The sequence below is a fragment of the Hylobates moloch genome, unplaced genomic scaffold, assembly GCF_009828535.3.
Source record: "Hylobates moloch isolate HMO894 unplaced genomic scaffold, HMol_V3 SCAFFOLD_24, whole genome shotgun sequence".
Classification (NCBI taxonomy): domain Eukaryota; kingdom Metazoa; phylum Chordata; class Mammalia; order Primates; family Hylobatidae; genus Hylobates; species Hylobates moloch.
In genome coordinates this window covers 17,450,243-17,469,399 of record NW_026652299.1, presented here as the reverse complement: position 1 = coordinate 17,469,399, position 19,157 = coordinate 17,450,243, and the positions used below count along the sequence as shown (strand labels likewise).

Here is a 19,157-nt window from a genome sequence, read left to right as displayed (position 1 = left end):
TCTCTGCTATTGCCAATGCATAGTTTCTCAGCTTTGTTTTTAAAGAATCCTAGGTTAAACTGTTACGTGGTTCTTACACAGGTAGTGTAGTTTAGCAGTGTGCTCTGGGCTGGGAAGCTATCTGAATTATCTGTTACCACAGTGCTGCCTTCCCCCTGGTTTTGGTATGCATGCTAGCTCTTTTCTGTTAGGTACAATATACAATAACCACCATTTCTAGGTTGGCAAGGACAGTGTGTATTTAACAGTTGCTCTCCTACCCGGATGCCTTGGCTGGAGGGTAAGCAAGGGACTGTACTTTATTCTGGATACTGGGGTGTTGAATGGGTTTTCAGGTAGTAATCCCACCACCTGAGGATCGGTGCCTTCTACGAGCTAACTCAAAAGCCAAATATTCATTTGGAAACAGACTACTTCCTGAAACAAACAAATTCCCAGGCAATTGAAAACCTTTGTGTTTCCTACTAGGAATAACCTGCGTTTACATATTCATTAGCCTTTTATGTGGAGTTGATGAATAGCATTCCAGGATTATAAGAATACTTGTAACATCCTGGAATATGCACATTAGTCTCTTAACTTTACAAGCAGAGTATTGGTATCCAAATTTACATGGTCTTAACACAAAGCATGTTTCTTTTCTACATGAAGGAATACCTGCTAAAGGCCAGGAGAAGTTCTAAGGAATTAAGTTGTAAGATAGCCTGATTTTTTTTTTTTTTAATTATATTATACTTCAGGGTTTTAGGGTACATGTGCACAATGTGCAGGTTTGTTACATATGTATCCATGTGCCATGTTGATTTCCTGCACCCATTAACTCGTCATTTAGCATTAGATGTATCTCCTAATGCTGTCCCTCCCCCCTCCCCCCACCCCACAACAGTCCCCGGAGTGTGATGTTCCCCTTCCTGTGTCCATGAGTTCTCATTGTTCAATTCCCACCTATGAGTGAGAACATGCGGTGTTTGGTTTTTTGTCCTTGCGATAGTTTACTGAGAATGATGTTTTCCAGTTTCATCCATGTCCCTACAAAGGACACGAACTCATCATTTTTTATGGCTGCATAGTATTCCATGGTGTATATGTGCCACATTTTCTTAATCCAGTCTATCATTGTTGGACATTTGGGTTGGTTCCAAGTCTTTGCTATTGTGAATAGTGCCGCAATAAACATACGTGTGCATGTGTCTTTATAGCAGCATGATTTATAGTCCTTTGGGTATATACCCAGTAATGGGATGGTTGGGTCAAATGGTATTTCTAGTTCGAGATCCCTGAGGAATCGCCACACTGACTTCCACAATGGTTGAACTAGTTTACAGTCCCACCAACAGTGTAAAAGTGTTCCTATTTCTCCACATCCTCTCCAGCACCTGTTGTTTCCTGATTTTTTAATGATGGCCATTCTAACTGGTGTGAGATGGTATCTCACTGTGGTTTTGATTTGCATTTCTCTGATGGCCAGTGATGATGAGCATTTCTTCATGTGTTTTTTGGCTGCATAAATGTCTTCTTTTGAGAAGTGTCTGTTCATGTCCTTTGCCCACTTTTTGATGGGGTTGTTTGTTTTTTTCTTGTAAATTTGTTTGAGTTCATTGTAGATTCTGGATATTAGCCCTTTGTCAGATGAGTAGGTTGCAAACATTTTCTCCCACTCTGTAGGTTGCCTGTTAACTCTAATGATAGTTTCTTTTGCTGTGCAGAAGCTCTTTAGTTTAATGAGATCCCATTTGTCGATTTTGGCTTTTGTTGCCATTGCTTTTGGTGTTTTAGACATGAAGTCCTTGCCCACGCCTATGTCCTGAATGGTATTGCCTAGGTTTTCTTGTAGGATTTTAATGGTTTTAGGTCTAACATATAAGTCTTTAATCCATCTTGAATTAATTTTTGTATAAGGTGTAAGGAAGGGATCCAGTTTCAGCTTTCTACATATGGCTAGCCAGTTTTCCCAGCACCATTTATTAAATAGGGAATCCTTTCCCCATTTCTTGTTTTTGTCAGGTTTGTCAAAGATCAGATAGTTGTAGCTATGCGGCATCATTTCTGAGGGCTCTGTTCTGTTCCATTGATCTATGTCTCTGTTGTGGTACCAGTACCATGCTGTTTTGGTTACTGTAGCCTTGTAGTATAGTTTAAAGTCAGGTAGCGTGATGCCTCCAGCTTTGTTCTTTTGGCTTAGGATTGACTTGGCGATGCGGGCTCTTTTTTGGTTCCATATGAACTTTAAAGTAGTTTTTTCCAATTCTGTGAAGAAAGTCATTGGTAGCTTGATGGGGATGGCATTGAATCTATAAATTACCTTGGGCAGTATGGCCATTTTCACGATATTGATTCTTCCAACCCATGAGCATGGAATGTTCTTCCATTTGTTTGTATCCTCTTTGATTTCATTGAGCAGTGGTTTGTAGTTCTCCTTGAAGAGGTCCTTCACATCCCTTGTAAGTTGGATTCCTAGGTATTTTATTCTCTTTGAAGCAATTGTGAATGAGAGTTCACTCATGATTTGGCTCTCTGTTTGTCTGTTATTGGAGTACAAGAATGCTTGTGATTTTTGTACATTAATTTTGTATCCTGAGACTTTGCTGAAGTTGCTAATCAGCTTAAGGAGATTTTGGGCTGAGACAATGGGGTTTTCTAGATATACAATCATGTCATCTGCAAACAGGGACAATTTTAATTCCTCTTTTCCTAATTGAATACCCTTTATTTCCTTCTCCTGCCTGATTGCTCTGGCCAGAACTTCCAGCACTCTGTTGAATAGGAGTGGTGAGAGAGGGCATCCCTGTCTTGTGCCAGTTTTCAGAGGGAATGCTTCCAGTTTTTGCCCATTCAGTATGATATTGGCTGTGGGTTTGTCGTATATAGCTCTTATTATTTTGAGATACGTCCCATCAATACCTAATTTATTGAGAGTTTTTAGCATGAAGAGTTGTTGAATTTTGTCAAAGGCCTTTTCTGCATCTATTGAGATAATCATGTGGTTTTTGTCTTTGGTTCTGTTTATATGCTGGATTACATTTATTGATTTGCGTATGTTGAACCAGCCTTGCATCCCAGGGATGAAGCCCACTTGATCATGGTGGATAAGCTTTTTGATGTGCTGCTGGATTCGGTTTGCCAGTATTTTATTGAGGATTTTTGCATCAATGTTCATCAAGGATATTGGTCTGAAATTCTCTTTTTTGGTTATGTCTCTGCCAGGTTTTGGTATCAAGACGATGCTGGCTTCATAAAATGTGTTAGGGAGGATTCCCTCTTTTTCTATCGATTGGAATAGTTTCAGAAGGAATGGTACCAGTTCCTCCTTGTACCTCTGGTAGAATTCAGCTGTGAATCCATCAGGTCCTGGACTCTTTTTGGTTGGTAAGCTATTGATTATTGCCACAATTTCAGAACCTGTTATTGGTCTATTCAGAGATTCAACTTCTTCCTGGTTTAGTCTTGGGAGGGTGTATTTGTCGAGGAATTTATCCATTTCTTCTAGATTTTCTAGTTTATTTGCATAGAGGTGTTTGTAGTATTCTCTGATGGTAGATTGTATTTCTGTGGGATCAGTGGTGATATCCCCTTTTTCGTTTTTTATTGCATCTATTTGATTCTTCTCTCTTTTCTTCTTTATTAGTCTTGCTAGCGGTCCATCAATTTTGTTGATCTTTTCAAAAAACCAGCTCCTGGATTCATTAATTTTTTGAAGGGTTTTTTGTGCCTCTATTTCCTTCAGTTCTGCTCTGATTTTAGTTATTTCTAGCCTTCTGCTAGCTTTTGAATGTGTTTGCTCTTGCTTTTCTAGTTCTTTTAATTGTGATGTTAGGGTGTCAATTTTGGATCTTTCCTGCTTTCTCTTGTGGGCATTTAGTGCTATAAATTTCCCTCTACACACTGCTTTGAATGTGTCCCAGAGATTCTGGTATGTTGTGTCTTTGTTCTCGTTGGTTTCAAAGAACATCTTTATTTCTGCCTTCATTTCATTATGTACCCAATAGTCATTCAGGAGCAGGTTGTTCAGTTTCCATGTAGTTGAGCGGTTTTGAGTGAGTTTCTTAATCCTGAGTTCTAGTTTGATTGCACTGTGGTCTGAGAGACAGTTTGTTATAATTTCTGTTCTTTTACATTTGCTGAGGAGAGCTTTACTTCCAACTATGTGGTCAATTTTGGAATAGGTGTGTGGTGCTGAAAAAAATGTATATTCTGTTGACTTGGGGTGGAGAGTTCTGTAGATGTCTATTAGGTCCACTTTATGTAGAGCTGAGTTCAATTCCTGGATATCCTTGTTAACTTTCTCTCTCGTTGATCTGTCTAATGCTGACATTGGGGTGTTAAAATCTCCCATTATTATTGTGTGGGAGTTTAAGTCCCTTTGTAGGTCACTGAGGACTTGCTTTATGAATCTGGGTGCTCCTGTGTTGGGTGCATATATATTTAGGATCGTTAGCTCTTCTTGTTGAATTGATCCCTTTACCATTATGTAATGGCCTTCTTTGTCTCTTATGATCTTTGTTGGTTTAAAGTCTATTTTATCAGAGACTAGGATTGCAACCCCTGCCTTTTTTTTCCAGTTGCTTGATAGATCTTCCTCCATCCCTTTATTTGGAGTCTATGTGTGTCTCTGCACGTGAGATGGGTTTCCTGAATACAGCACACTGATGGGTCCTGACTCCTTATCCAGTTTGCCAGTCTGTGTCTTTTGATTGGAGCATTTAGCCCATTTACATTTAATGTTAATATTGTTATGTGTGGATCTGATCCTGTCATTATGATGTTAGTTGGTTATTTTGCTCGTTAGTTGCTATAGTTTCTTCCTAGCCTCAATGGTCTTTACAATTTGGCATGTTTTTGCAGTGGCTGGTACCAGTTGTTCCTTTTCATGTTTAGTGCTTCCTTCAGGAGCTCTTTTAGGGCAGGCCTGGTGGTGACAAAATCACTCAGCGTTTGCTTGTCTGTAAAGTATTTTATTTCTCCTTCACTTATGAAGCTTAGTTTGGCGGGATATGAAATTCTGGGTTGAAAATTCTTTTCTTTAAGAATGTTGAATATCGGCCCCCACTCTCTTCTGGCTTGTAGAGTTTCTGCTGAGAGATCAGCTGTTAGTCTGATGGGCTTCCCTTTGTGGGTAACCCGACCTTTCTCTCTGGCTGCCCTTAACATTTTTTCCTTCATTTCAACTTTGGTGAATCTGACAATTATGTGTCTTGGAGTTGCCCTTCTCGAGGAGTATCTTTGTGGCGTTCTCTGTATTTCCTGAATCTGAATGCTGGCCTGCCTTGCTAGATTGGGGAAGTTCTCCTGGATAATATCTTGCAGAGTGTTTTCCAACTTGGTTCCATTCTCCCCATCATTTTCAGGTACACCAATCAGACGTAGGTTTGGTCTTTTCACATAGTCCCAAATTTCTTGGAGGCTTTGTTCATTTCTTTTTATTCTTTTTTCTCTAAACTTCCCTTCTCTCTTCATTTCATTCATTTCATCTTCCATCAGCGATACCCTTTCTTCCAGTTGATCGCATCTGCTACTGAGGCTTCCGCAATCTTCGCGTAGTTCTCGAAACTTGGCTTTCAGCTCCATCAGCTCCTTTAAGCCCTTCTCTCCATTGGTTATTCTAGTTATCCATTCTTCTAATATTTTTTCAAAGTTTTTAACTTCTTTGCTATTGTTTTGAATTTCCTCTCGTAGCTCAGAGTAGTTTGATTGTCTGAAGCCTTCTTCTCTCAACTCATCAAAGTCATCCTCCATCCAGCTTTGTTCCATTGCTGGTGAGGAACTGCGTTCCTTTGGAGGAGGAGAGGTGCTCTGTTTTTTAGAGTTTCCAGTTTTTTTGCTCTGTTTTTTCCCCATCTTTGTGGTTTTATCTACTTTTTGTCTTTGATGATGGTGATGTACAGATGGGTTTTTGGTGTGGATGTCCTTTCTGTTTGTTAGTTTTCCTTCTACCAGACAGGACCCTCAGCTGCAGGTCTGTTGGAGTTTACTAGAGGTCCACTGCAGACCCTGTTTGGCTGGGTGTGAGCAGCAGTGGCTGCAGAACAGCGGATTTTCGTGAGACCACAAATTCAGCTGTCTGATAGTTCCTCTGAAAGTTTTGTCTCAGAGGAGTACCCGGTTGAATGAGGTGTCAGTCTGTCCCTACTGGGGGGGTGCCTCCCAGTTAGGCTGCTCAGGGGTGAGGGACTCACTTTAGGAGGCAGTCTGTCTGTTCTCAGATCTCCAGCTGCGTGCTGGGAGAACCACTACTCTCTTCAAAGCTGTCAGTCAGACAGGGACATTTAAGTCTGTGGAGGTTCTTGCTGAGTTTTTGTTTGTCTGTGCCCTGCCCCCAGAGGTGGAGCCTACAGAGGCAGGCAGGCCTCCTTGAGCTGTGTTGGGCTCCACCCAGCTGGAGCTTCCTGGCTGCTTTGTTTACCTAAGCAAGCCTGGGCAATGGTGGGCGCCCCTCCCCCAGCCTCGCTGCCGCCTTGCAGCTTGATCTCAGACTGCTGTGCTAGCAATCAGCGAGACTCCGTGGGCATAGGACCCTCCGAGCCAGGTGCGGGACACAATCTCCTAGTGTGCCGTTTTCCAGGCCCGTTGGAAAAGCACAGTATTAGGATGGGACTGACCCGATATTCCAGGTGCCGTCTGTTTCCCCTTTCTTTGACTAGGAAAGGGAACTCCCTGACCCCTTGCGCTTCCCGAGTGAGACAATGCCTCGCCCTGCTTCGGCTCGCTTCACCGTCTGTCCTGTACCCACTGTTAGGCACTCCCTAGTGAGATGAAACCGGTACCTCAAGCAGAAATGCAGAAATCACCCATCTTCTGTGTCGCTGGGGCTGGGAGCTGGAGACCGGAGCTGTTCCTATTCGGCCATCTTGTGATTTTTTGTTTTTTAACATGTCTTGCTATGTTGCCCAGGCTGGTCTCAACCTACTGGGCACAAGCAATCTTCCTGCCTCAGCCTTCTCAGTAAGTGGGACTGTAGGCATGCACTACTGCGCCTGGCACAATCTGGTTTTTGAGAGGCATCCTAGCCAAGGACATTACCTAGCAGGCTTGGCATGTATATTTTATGCCAATGGCTTGTAGGTTTCATATCACTCTGGATCAGTCACCGGAGACTTACAATTTAAATAGCTTTTAGCCTTTCTTCAAACCGTAACCAAGAATTTGGTGTGCTTGTGGGTGTTTGAAATATTCTGGCTTTCAGCTTCTTTTATACATTCTCTCTGTTCTACTTTCTCTAGGACCAAAACCTTACTATCAAGGTGTCATCTCAATTCTGCATTATCTTGCAATTTATTTTTCTGTTTAAAAAGTAAGGTAAGAGACCACAACCAAGCAACCAAAACAAAATGAAAACCTCAGTTTATGTGAGACGGTGAAAACAAAAATTTATTTTGATCTCCTGTTAAGAGAATAGTCGAAGCACTTCCACCTTGCCGCTAGATGTCTGGCTGGCCAGATAGAATCCCTGTTTTTAACTAACAGCTATAAGACGCTTGTGACAAGTGATTCAGAAAGTGGGCATTGTGTGATATGAAGAGCACACACCTATTTTGGGCAATTTATACTATCATAAAATAGTCCAAGGATATAACTAGCCTTCTCTCAGTTATTTATTCCATGTTTCTTTTCTTCAGTTGCAAAAAGGAAATACAAATATACACACATAAACTACATGTATGGCTTTGCTTTTCCTTTTAAACAAAATCCAAACTCAAAACACCTTTGACAGTTTGATAAGAACAGGCAGAAATCTATGAACTGTGCTTAACATGGAACCCTGTTTTAGAAGAAAAGTCAAACCTGTCTTTGAGCGGTTGAAGTGAGATATGGGTGCTCTGTGTTGCAAGGGCATGTCACTGTTAAAGTAAGTTATCTGCCTAACACCCTTTCCTTCTTCTAGTAAACTGCATGTGAGAAGAGGGGACTTGGCAAAAGCTTGGCACTATTTTGTTTACTGGAAAAGGAGAATAGTTATAAATATCACCTTAGGCCCCCAACTCAAGAATATAATACAGTTTTGCAAGTATCTTGAATTTTTAATGTCTCCCACCTACTTCTCAGTATATTTTCTTAAAATTGACAGCTGAGGATGTCTCAGTATGTTAGCATTATATCTTATTCTTTTAGATGTATGTATAGAAACATTTTTTTTTTCTGGGAATATATCTGTGTAACTTTTTGTTTGTTTTGATGTATAAAACTAGCATTCTCCCAGTTTATTTCCTGTTATGCCCATTTGTTGTAACTAAGTATATATATGATACCCATGTGGAATATTTCATATCCTTTACATCATTACTTAAAATACTAAGGAACATTTTGTTGCAGAAGAAATGATAGCAAAAATTAAATATAAACTTACAGAAAATGGCATTTACATAGAAATGAATACATGCAGAGTTTTGCATTAAAAAGCACTCTAATTATCCAAACCATATTACAAACTCAGTTTTGTCTTCCAATCTCAAAGCTGCTAGAATATATATAGCATACACTGTTTTGCTATTATATTCATTGAAAAAGACTTAAAATTTTACCTTCCATAGATCTAAAGCATTTTTGTCATTGACTGTACCTCATACCCCACGAAGCATTGTGACAAAATTAATTAGGGATGGACAAGACAGTCACAGAGAATATACAATAGGACAAGTATATTGTACAAATAGATTAAATGATCTAATGAGAGCTAGTGTGTGATGTTTCAGTGTGGTGCAGGCAGTCTCTCCTCAGGGCTTTATCTTTTTCAAAATCCCATATTTTACTTTGGAAATTTGTCCTGCGGGTGAATGAGGCTATAAATGAGTGCCAGGTACAGTACCTGGAGCCAGGGTGACTCAGATGTTAGAAGGCTTTGCTGACTGTTTTTTGAGTGAAGAAACTCCTGAAGGTTAAGTAACCTGCTCAGCTTATGTGATTAATAAAAGGCAGAGAGATAATCCCAGCTGAGATCTCTACAAGACAAAGCCCTGCCTGGAGCCTTTTCCGGGGCATAGTCATGACATTTTCTACCTTTCTCATTGCTGAGGTTCAGTGTGGTCAAGGGCTTTAAAAGACCGGGCCATGCGGGTGCTACTCTCTGCTGACACGTTTCAGTGTCAGTTCCAGGAGCAGTCCTCTTCCTAATGAGGAGGCATCTTGCATGGTGGCCAGATAGTGTCTTATGAGAGGGTTGATCTACTGTTTGGAGATGTAGAGAACACAGATTTTTACAGCTTTGTAACTTTAGAGGCCGATGGGATGACAGCATTTTGGAATATATTTAATTAATTTTCATTAATTTAATGAAAATGGATGTTAAAGAGACTATTTAAGAAAAGCATTAGAAGCTGCTGTTAATCAAAGAAGGGGGGTTGAGCATTCTTAATTTGTTTTGAAGACCTTGTGTCAGAAAAATACCCCTGACTTCCTTACTAATGAAAGACAGTTTTCAACTCCGGGGACATTTACAATGTTAGATATAAACTCTATTCAACTGTAAAGATTTTATACAGTAGTATCTTTTAAATGACACCTGGTCACCTTTTTATCCACAAAATGTGACTTTCATTCCCCTTTTCCTCTGGATTTCACCTTTTTTCAAAATGTTTCTCCACTCGAAGACCATTAGTTACTTCCCCTGGCCATTGTACTGAAACTCCGCAAGTGTTTTCAGTGGCCTTCCCGTTTCCTGCTGTGATAACAGTGATAAATTATGTTCTGAGGCTGGAATTCATGATTCTGTGACAGGCCGTGTCAGTGTACCTTTCCAACCATATTTCTTACTACCCTACCCTGAGTCCCCTGCTTTAACCAAATTGTCCCCCTCTGCTCTCCTGTGCCCTCTGACAGAGATGATTGATTGGTTATGCCTGCCCACTGTGGGTAGATTTGCTGTCCTGGTAAAACACTCTAATTGTTGAAACATAACATAAAATCCATTTTCCATCTCTGGCCATTCATTTTCCTCAGTGTTATTTCGCCTTTTATTCTATTGATTCCCGGCTGTGGCTGCCTTTTAGAATCACCTGAGGTTGGCAGAGCATTAAAAAAGGGGGTAGCAGAACCACTGCCTGGGGACCACTCAAATAAGAATGCCTGGAGGGTGAGGCACATTCTTAAAAGGTCCCCAAGTAATTTTTAAATGTGCAGATAGGGCTAGGAATGGCTAACTTGTGACCTTGGCCAAGTTACTTAATCCGCCTGGGCCTCAGTGTCTTCTGCAGTAGAATGAAGGATAATAGTACTTATTACTGTGAGGCTCAATCAAGTAATTGGTGTACGTAAGATAGATACAGTGGTGTTCCTAGTAGATGCTCAGTCTGTTGGCTACCATCATTATTACTGCTGTTCTTCAGTGTATTCATCTTCCCTTTTCTCTCCTGTCTACTTCTACTTTAGAGCTCAACTCAAATCTCATTTTTCCAGTGATTACTTTAGGTTTAAACTAAGTTGCTGCAACAAAGAGACCCAAAAATTCAGGGTTGAAATGAGACAGAGGGTGGTTTCTCTGTCACATGATAATCCAGTAGGGAGCAGTCCAGACCAATAGAATGGCTCTTCTCTGCACTGACATTCAGGGCTCCACATTCTTCCCATTTTGCTGGCTCATCGCATGTCCCATCTACTAGCCCATGGGAAGTGTATATGGCATTGGGCTGTTAATTGCCTTTTGTGGTGAGCAAGTTTTGGGTTCTAAGCATATTTAAGGCTCCCTCAAGGTGAATAATGTTTTGTGTTTCTCTTTGCTTCTCAGGAAGTTACTGAAATCATGACAAATGCTCTAATTTAGGTGCAGTATTTGTTGAATGAGTCAATGTCAGAATTTTTCTGGTTTTTGTAACAGCTTTATTGAGATAATTTACATACCACACGTTTCACATATTTAAAGTGTTTGATTTAAGGCATTTAGGGCCGAGTGTGGTGGCTCATGCCTGTAATCCCAGCACTTTGGAAGGCTGAGATGGGAGGGTGGCTTGAGCTCAAGAGTTTGAGACCAGCCTGGGCAACATAGCAAGACCTCATCTCTACAAAAAGTCAGAATAATTAGTTCAACGTGGCTTTTAGTATATTTAGCTGTGCAACCACCACAATAGTCAGTGTTAGAATATTTTCATCACCTCAAAAAGAAACACCATATCACCTCTCCTCCCTTTCCTCAACGCTAAACAACCACAAATTCACTCTCTCTCTAGATTTGCCTGTAGGTTCTGAACATTTCATGTAAATGGAATCTCATATGTGGCCTGTGTGACTGGTTGCTTTCGTCTAGCATAATGTTTTCAAGGTTCATTTGTGAAGCATGGATTAGCGCCTCATTCCTTTTAATGGCTGAATAATATTCCATTTTATGGATATACCATATTTGGTCTGTTAATTGGATGATGGGTGTTTGTATTGTTTCCAAATTTTGGCTGTTATGAATAAGGCTTTTATGAATGTTTACTTACAGATTTTTGTGTAGTTATGTTTTTATTCTTTCATAGTGTAAACCAAGGAGTAGAATTGTTGACTCGGATGATAAGTCTAACTTTTTAAGGACTGCTAGATTGTTTTGCAAAGCAGCTACACTATTTTATATTTCTACTAATTGAGAGTTCTACTTTCTTTACATCCTTGTCAACACTTGTTATTGTCTGAATTTTTATTATAATTATTTTAGTTGATGTGAAGTCATACCTCATTGTGCTCTTGATTTCCATTTCCCTGATGACTAATGATGATAAGCTCTGCCCACTTTTGTCAGTAGCAATTATTTAACCCCAGCTGTGTTCTTCCTATCGTGTGTGCTCCTGGGTGTGTGGATAACCTTTTCCCTGGCTGACCATTTCTAGTAGCAGCACCGTGGGGCTTATCAGAATGGAGGGTTGGTGTATATATGATGTTGTGGCTGTGTGTATGTATAGCATTCTTACATAACTGTTTTTCATACTGAGAATCTCAGTCCTAGGTCCCCTTTTTAATACTAATTTACCAAAAAAAGGAAAAATCTTAATGCTGGCTTAACAGCTTAATTAGACAATCCTGCCATAAAATAAATTAAATAAACGACAGAGGGTATGACAAAAACAGGTATGAAGAATCTGGAGTTATTTGGCTGAATTGTGATTTGAAATTTTATGACATTACCTTGGCAGTGTGTTTTCATAGTCATCACAACTTTATTCTTTTTATACATTAGTTCTATTCTTGAAAAGCTATACATAGAGAACCCATATATATACATTGAATTTGATTTTCTTGTTGAGTTCCATTATGTCCATAGTATTTGTACATGGGCAGTACTGTAGCTCCTGGTTTTTATACAGCAAGTCCATGAGGCCCTTGGAGGTGCTTCTTCAAGAGGGAATAAGAATTTGTTAATTGTGTTCACTCTTGAAATTTCCCATGCAGAACATGAAGATGATGATGTGCATTTCAACAGTGTGGTGGAAATAATCTTGACTCAGAAGGCAAACGCCTCATTGAACATGCAGAGTGCTTTGCATATGGAAGGTGCTAGTGGATTTTGTTTAATCCATGAATGAGGAAGGCACTTCATCTCCCTAGGCCTTAGTGTTATGAATCAGGAAAAGTAGAGGGTTGAATGGTGTAGTTTCAGAAGTCTGTTGCAGCTCTAAAATTATTTTGTGCAATGATAATTCTATTTTCAACTTAGATTAAAAAACAAAACAAAAATTATATACCAACAAGTATTTTCAAAGATCCCAGTATATACCTCTGGGGGTCCATGAGTGAGTCTTGCGTGTTTCCCATGTCTTGACTTCTCAATTGCTTTGTTGGGGAGGGAACTTCCTATTGCTGTGGAGCCCTGGTCCTGGAATTCATGTACATAACTCAGTTACAGAAATCAAATTACTTTTTTTATGGCGCAAAAGTAAAGCATTCCTAAATGAATATTTGCCAAGCTGAGTGACTGGTGAGGTCATTTTCAATGGGAGACTATATTCCATCATGGCTGGTTTCAATCTGATTTATTGCCATCCACTCCTGAGGCCAAGCCAGCTGATGGAGGTGCTGGCAAGAGCTGTGTCTCCAAGCCTATTGTGAAGATTGAGTCGGTTCCCAGCCATGGCTGAGCAGCCAGGCCAGTAGCACGCTCATTTGGCTGCACTTTGCAGAGGCCATGTGATAAGCATGGCCACATGTTCATATCAGGTGTGCCAAGAGAAATGCTACCTTGTCTGACACAAAATAGAATTGCTGAGACCTTTACCTTTTGAGAGAAAATATGTTTAGAGTGTCATTGCACTGAATGGAGCCCTTGCTTGTGAAGTTGATTATCTTAGGGTCAGCAAAACAAGTGGATAAGGAGATTGAATCAGTTTCCTGTAACTTCCTGGGGTCAACAGATACTCATGTTCTTTGAGGTTTCTGAGAATTTTTATAAACCTACTTTCTCTTCTGCTTTTTCTTTCCTTTTTTTAACCTTTAAAATGGCAATGGCGATGGATTTAGATGCCCTTAATCTATCAGATGCCTGTCCAGAACTAGATAAAAAGTTAATGGACCTCTGTTCTACAGGTTGTTAAAAAGAAGTGTCATCTCAAATAATACCTGTCATCTTTGCTATATAGAATTAGTGTATGGAAAAGTGAGCCTTAGTAAGGGCTCACTTCCTAGTATGGTCAGCCATTGCTCTGAAAGAACTGTCTTCTGTGTGAGCTTGCATGCAAACTCCTGTCTGTCTCTCTCTCTGGCATCCACTCTCCTCCATTCCACTTCCTCACTTGATCATCCTCACCCAGGAACAGGTAGTTGAGATCCTTACACATGGTACCACCTTTAAGCATTGGCAGAAGTGAGATTAACCCCTGACTTCCAACCTCTTTGTTTTTGAGATTCTTTTTATAGCCATATTTCCAGATTTCCTTTGTTCAGCAGTGAGGAGTGGTTATTAAAAACCTTAAGTTTGTAGTAAGTGAATGTTTTATGATGCCGCGTAGTTGATAGTTGGTGTTACTTAAAAAAAAAAGGACGATAGCATCTTTATATACATATAAATATTGATCCTAGGCAATTAGAAGATGCAAGTAGCCTTGTGTGACACCCAAGGCACCTAGCATCTGATTTATACAAGCAGTGGGACAGTTAACAAATGATTTATTAAGATTATCTCCAGGCCGGGTGCAGTGGCTTATGCCTGTAATCCCAGCACTTTGGGAGGCTGAGGCGGATGGATCGATTGAGGCCAGGAGTTTGAGACCAGCCTTGCCAACATGGCAAAACCACATTTCTACTAAAAATGCAAAAACTAACCGGTCACAATGACACACACCTGTAGTTCCAGCTACTTGGGAGGCTGATGCAGGAGAATCACTTGAACCTGGGAGGCTGAGATTGTGCCGCTGCACTCCAACCTGGGTGACAGAGCCAGACTTTGTCTCAAAACAAAAAACAAAACAAAACAAAAAAATCTCTCATACAACCATAAACCTCTCTTTTTTGAATACCAGTAAGATGTGACTGTCAATAATTCACATGGGGGCTAGGCCATGTCCCTTCTCCCAGCATCAGGAATGACTTTTCTCCCACTGCTGCAGCTTCCTGCTGTTTTCCTCAGCTGTGTGGCATGTGCAGTCCAGAACTCGGACTTCTTGGGTCAGTGACTCCGAGTAAGGCTCTCCCACTGCTTTTTATCTGTGGCACTTTCTTTCCTCTTCAGTTCTCTGGAACTTGGGCACTCCATTTCTTCATTGCATTTGTTCCTTCCGTTATTAAACAAGATGGGGTCTCCAGTGTGCTGGACATATATCCTGGGAGTACCGACGGGTAGAGGAGGCTTCGTTGCCGGGGACCTCATTCACTGTTGTGTGTGGTTTCCCTTCCTCCCACGTGTGCCAGCCCCCAGAAGGCAGGGCTGAGTCTTACCAGGATGCAGTGTTGGCATTTCAGCACGTGGCAGGCAGCAGATGCCCAGTGAAGGTGGGCTGAATTAGGAGGTCAGTGCTGAGGATTTTAAAGGCTTTACTTTTCAGACTGTCAGATGAGGTAACCATCTTCCTTTTTTCTAAAACGGGATAATGTATGTGATGTATCAAGGCAAGTTATCCTCCATCCATTTCTTTTCCTGTCCTGTATTACGCTATTTCTATTCTCACCGTTCCTTTGAGACCGCCGTACCTGCTTCTCCGGCCCTGACTCTCCCCTTTTTCCTTCCTTGCTCTGAGACCACAGACAGCAAGCAATACACACACACACACACACACATATCTGTCTGGTTTCATATTTCTTTGTCCCTTTCGCTTCTTAATATGTATGTGAAATGCCATTGTTTCCCTCTGTACACATCTCTCTCGATATGTGTGTGTCTGTTGGGACTGTCAGGGAGAATCTGGCTCCACGCCTCACAGGAACACCCCCGCTGCGTGTATTTGTGACATCTCGTGCTGCTTCTGCTCCTGCAGTGTGTATGTTCCTCCTGAATCTTAAGCATTTTTGATGGCAGGAAAAGTGTTTGTTCACTTAGATTAAACCCATATTCGAACACCCACTACATCGTATGGGCACAAGTGACTGATAAAGCAACAGAATTTTTACACCTGCATAATCTGCCTTCTGTGTAGATACCTGGTTGCCAATGCCATAGGATCATACAGAGGTGAAGTTTTAGGGGAAAGATGTTGCATCCTGGGCTGGTGTAAGGGTAACGGATTAAACAGAATCCTAAACAGAGCTGAGCTTCATTGCTTACACTTAAAATTTTTATTTTCCCTTGCCGTTTCAACATTTAAAAAAACTGGCATGGGGAAAGCTTGGGATAAACAGCAGGCAGAGCATTCAAGTTACATGTCTTGGCAGGATCTTTCTCCTTTTTTCTTTTTATGCCCTCGCTTTTTATCTTAATTCAACTTGTATGACGTGGACTCTTTATAATGAAAGTTTGTTACATGAGTAAACTGTGTGATGCTGAGGCTTGAGGTCCCATGGATACCGTCACCCAGGCTGTAAGCATAGTACCCACCTCCCTCTTTTGAAGAGGGCTTGTGTATAGTAAGCTCAGTTTCCTCTGGAAAGCAGTAACTTTAACCTTTTTTGGCTCAAAGTTTTGTTTCTTAACCAAACTTAGATGAGAGACATTTCCACAGGTAGGAAGGTCCTCCGTGGACACAAACTAATAAAAATGTTTATAGAATTTTGGTCATTTGATAGAAACAAAATGAGAAGCCGTCCTCTGAAAAGGAGCTGAAAGTCCTTATGAGCTGTGGTGTGATGGAAGGTCTTGGTCAGGTTATTCCTGGTCAGGTTTGGGTGCAGTTCTGCCCCACGCTGGGAAGGCTGGGACTCACGGTTTCTCCCAGTCACAGATTCCCTCTACCTGAGAACTTTGAGCACTCTTAAGTCAGTGCCTCTGGAAGCCCCTTATCTATTCAGACCCATCACTGTGTAACTAAATAAAGGAGAGAAAATTCGTGTATAAGAACATGTTGTTGCAGAGGAGACTGTCGAATTAGCTGACAAACCACCAGTTTGAGGAAAAGGAAAAGCCCTGGCCTGGTGGGAGTCTCTGCTCAGTCTAGTTCTCCCTGAGCCCAGGAGTCAGGCCGTTTGGGCAGAGGGGAACATGCCTTTGTTTATTCAGTCAGATGGCACATAGTGTCTGGAGATCCTGCAGGAAGACATAACCTTCCTATAGGTTCCTCATGTGCTGGGAGGGGAGATGGACTGCCATAAAGGAATAACGTGATGACTCGCTGCAGTAGGAGAGACATGAGCAGGAGGCCAGGGAAGCCGAGAGGAGGACAGGATTCCTAACAAAATCCTGACTAGGCTTGGGAAGGAAGAATTAAGGACTGTTGCTTTAGCTGAAGAAAGCGGAAGGGGCTTTAACTGGGCAGAGGAAGAGTGGTGGCCTGGAAGGACTGAGGAGAAGGACATTCCAGGAAGAGGAAGGCCTGCAGAGAGCCTTGAAAGAAGTCAGTCCAGCAGGCTTTGGCAGAAACAAGGGGCCTTGTTTTGGGAATCTCCTAGCATAGCAACACGGGGGTCTGTGCCTGATTCTGTAAGTAACATTTCATTGGAACACAGCCCATCCATTCGTTCAGCTGTTATCTGTGGCTGCTTTTTCATGACAACAGCAGAGTTGAGTAGTTGAGACAGGGACCTTGTGGCTCACAGAGCCTTAAATATTTACTCCCTGGTTCTTTACAAAAAAGTTTGCTGACCCTTAACTTTATTCCTTGAAATTCTTAATGAATGGACCCACACTGTCAGCACTGGGCCTTTGCTTGCAGGCCTTCATGGACCTGTTAGTTTATTTTCTCATTCAATGAGCCTGCTTCACCCCACCCTACCACACCACCGTGTCGGTAGCCTCTAGTTGGCAGTGAATATTCCAGGAGTAGAGTAGTGTCTGTGGTATAAAGGGGGTGGCATTTCCCCGCCAAGTACTCCCTAAAATGTCTGATTACCAACCCCAGACTCTCATAGACTATGCCTAATTTCATGGAACCTGTGCTGCTGTTCATTTGCTTGGCCAAAACCCCCCATCGTGCCAAATAAGCATTGGCAAGCAAAATCAGAATTAAAAATAGTGATAGGAATAATGGTCGTTGGAAAATACTGTTCTTCGGTGAGGCATTCCATTTGTTAGGGCTTCTGGAGCTGGCAGCTAGAAGGAGAGCCCTACCTCAAGTCTGCATCTATTTCAAAAACACAGAATGCTTTTCCAGAAGGGTCTGTGCATTTGAAATGCTGCTTTCCCAGATATAGCAAGTGAAAGTTGTGTGGAATTATATAGCAAATGCCAACTTTTAAGCACCTGCTGTGGTCTGTGGTATCTGCCACTGGGTGTGCCAGGCCAGCCTCTTGATGGGGGTTGACTTAGTAAGAGCTGGATGAAATAGAGGCAGAGTCATTCCCATTTTACAGATCATGCAACAGGGGCTCTGACAAGCCAAGTAACCTCCATTTTAACTACTAAGAGACCCATGAGAAAGAGGGTATTTATTTTTATGCTCTAGTTATTCTTAGCAGGTAGAGGGCTTGTTGAAATACTTGAATCAAGAGGTCAAGAATTTTGGTGACAGACTGTCAAAATAACTGGTTTTCAAGGGGCAGGTAAAATCCTCCTTAGCACTAACTTCTGTCTCAGTCCCAGCAGCCACTGAGTTATCATTTCAATACCCCTGTGAAATAATATTGCAGTTTGGAATCTAATTTCTGATTAATGCTTTCTTTAGAAAACTGTCATCAGTAAGTAATGATATTTTCCAGACATTTCTGGAAAATACAGTAGGTCTGAAAAGAGAAGCATATAGGTTGAGGGTTGTCCTGTTTTCCGACTAAAATGGTCATTCCTACATAACAGTGTGATCATAATCTTCCCCTCCATAACATTATTCCACCATGTTCTTAGGGTAAAGATCAGGGTACTTATTGTGGTATTTGAAGCCTTTCCTGTTGCATCTCCTGTCTGGCCTGAGTACCTCACACTTCTTTCTGTTTGAGACCACCTACCTCAGTTCCTTGAACGGCATCGTTAGATTGTCCCTTTGGCTGGCTCACTCCTACTTTGTCTTCACATCTCGGCTAAGATGTCACTGGATGCAGGAGGCCTTCTTGGAGTTTTGGAGAGTAGGTTGGGTATCTTGCCTTGCGCAGCCCTGCCATAATGCCTGTTATACTATTGTTCCATTGTTCATTGTTCATTTATTTGTACGTTCTCCACCATTAGACTGTAAGCTTCATTTAATTTTTTTTAAATTGGCATAATTACGCATATTTATAGGGTACTTAGTGATATGATGTTGTGATACATAAAATGTATAGTGATCAGATCAGGATAATTAGCATATTCATAATCTCAAACATTTCTCATTTCTTTATAGCTAGACAGGAGGAATAAGCTCTGGTGTTCTATAGCACTGTAGGATGACTCTAGTTCACAATAATATATGGTTTTAAATAGCTAGGAGGAATATATTGAATGTTTCTATCAGAAAGAAATGACCCTTATCTTCTCAAAGGCATTTCTTTTCGTTTTGACCCTACAGTTACAAGGAGTAGGAACCCATTCAAGCTAGCTAATATAAAAGGAGTTTATTGTGAGGAAATATTTAAAACAATAAGGAGACCTTCGTGGAAATCTAAGGACTGGGTCTGTAAGAAGCTGTATCCCATGGATGCAGGGCAGGAGTTCCTTAGGATGGTGCAGATACGCCTTATGGCTCTGTGTGCACCAGCTCTATTGACATCTC

The 19,157-nt window shown here is 41.3% G+C and overlaps 1 protein-coding gene across 8 annotated transcripts in view; it reads left to right on the top strand.

Moving 5' to 3' along the window:
• The window catches only part of MGAT5 (alpha-1,6-mannosylglycoprotein 6-beta-N-acetylglucosaminyltransferase), a 329,280-nt gene that overhangs the window by 177,874 nt on the left and 132,249 nt on the right, over positions 1-19,157 (top strand). The gene's annotated exons all lie outside the window — the stretch shown is intronic.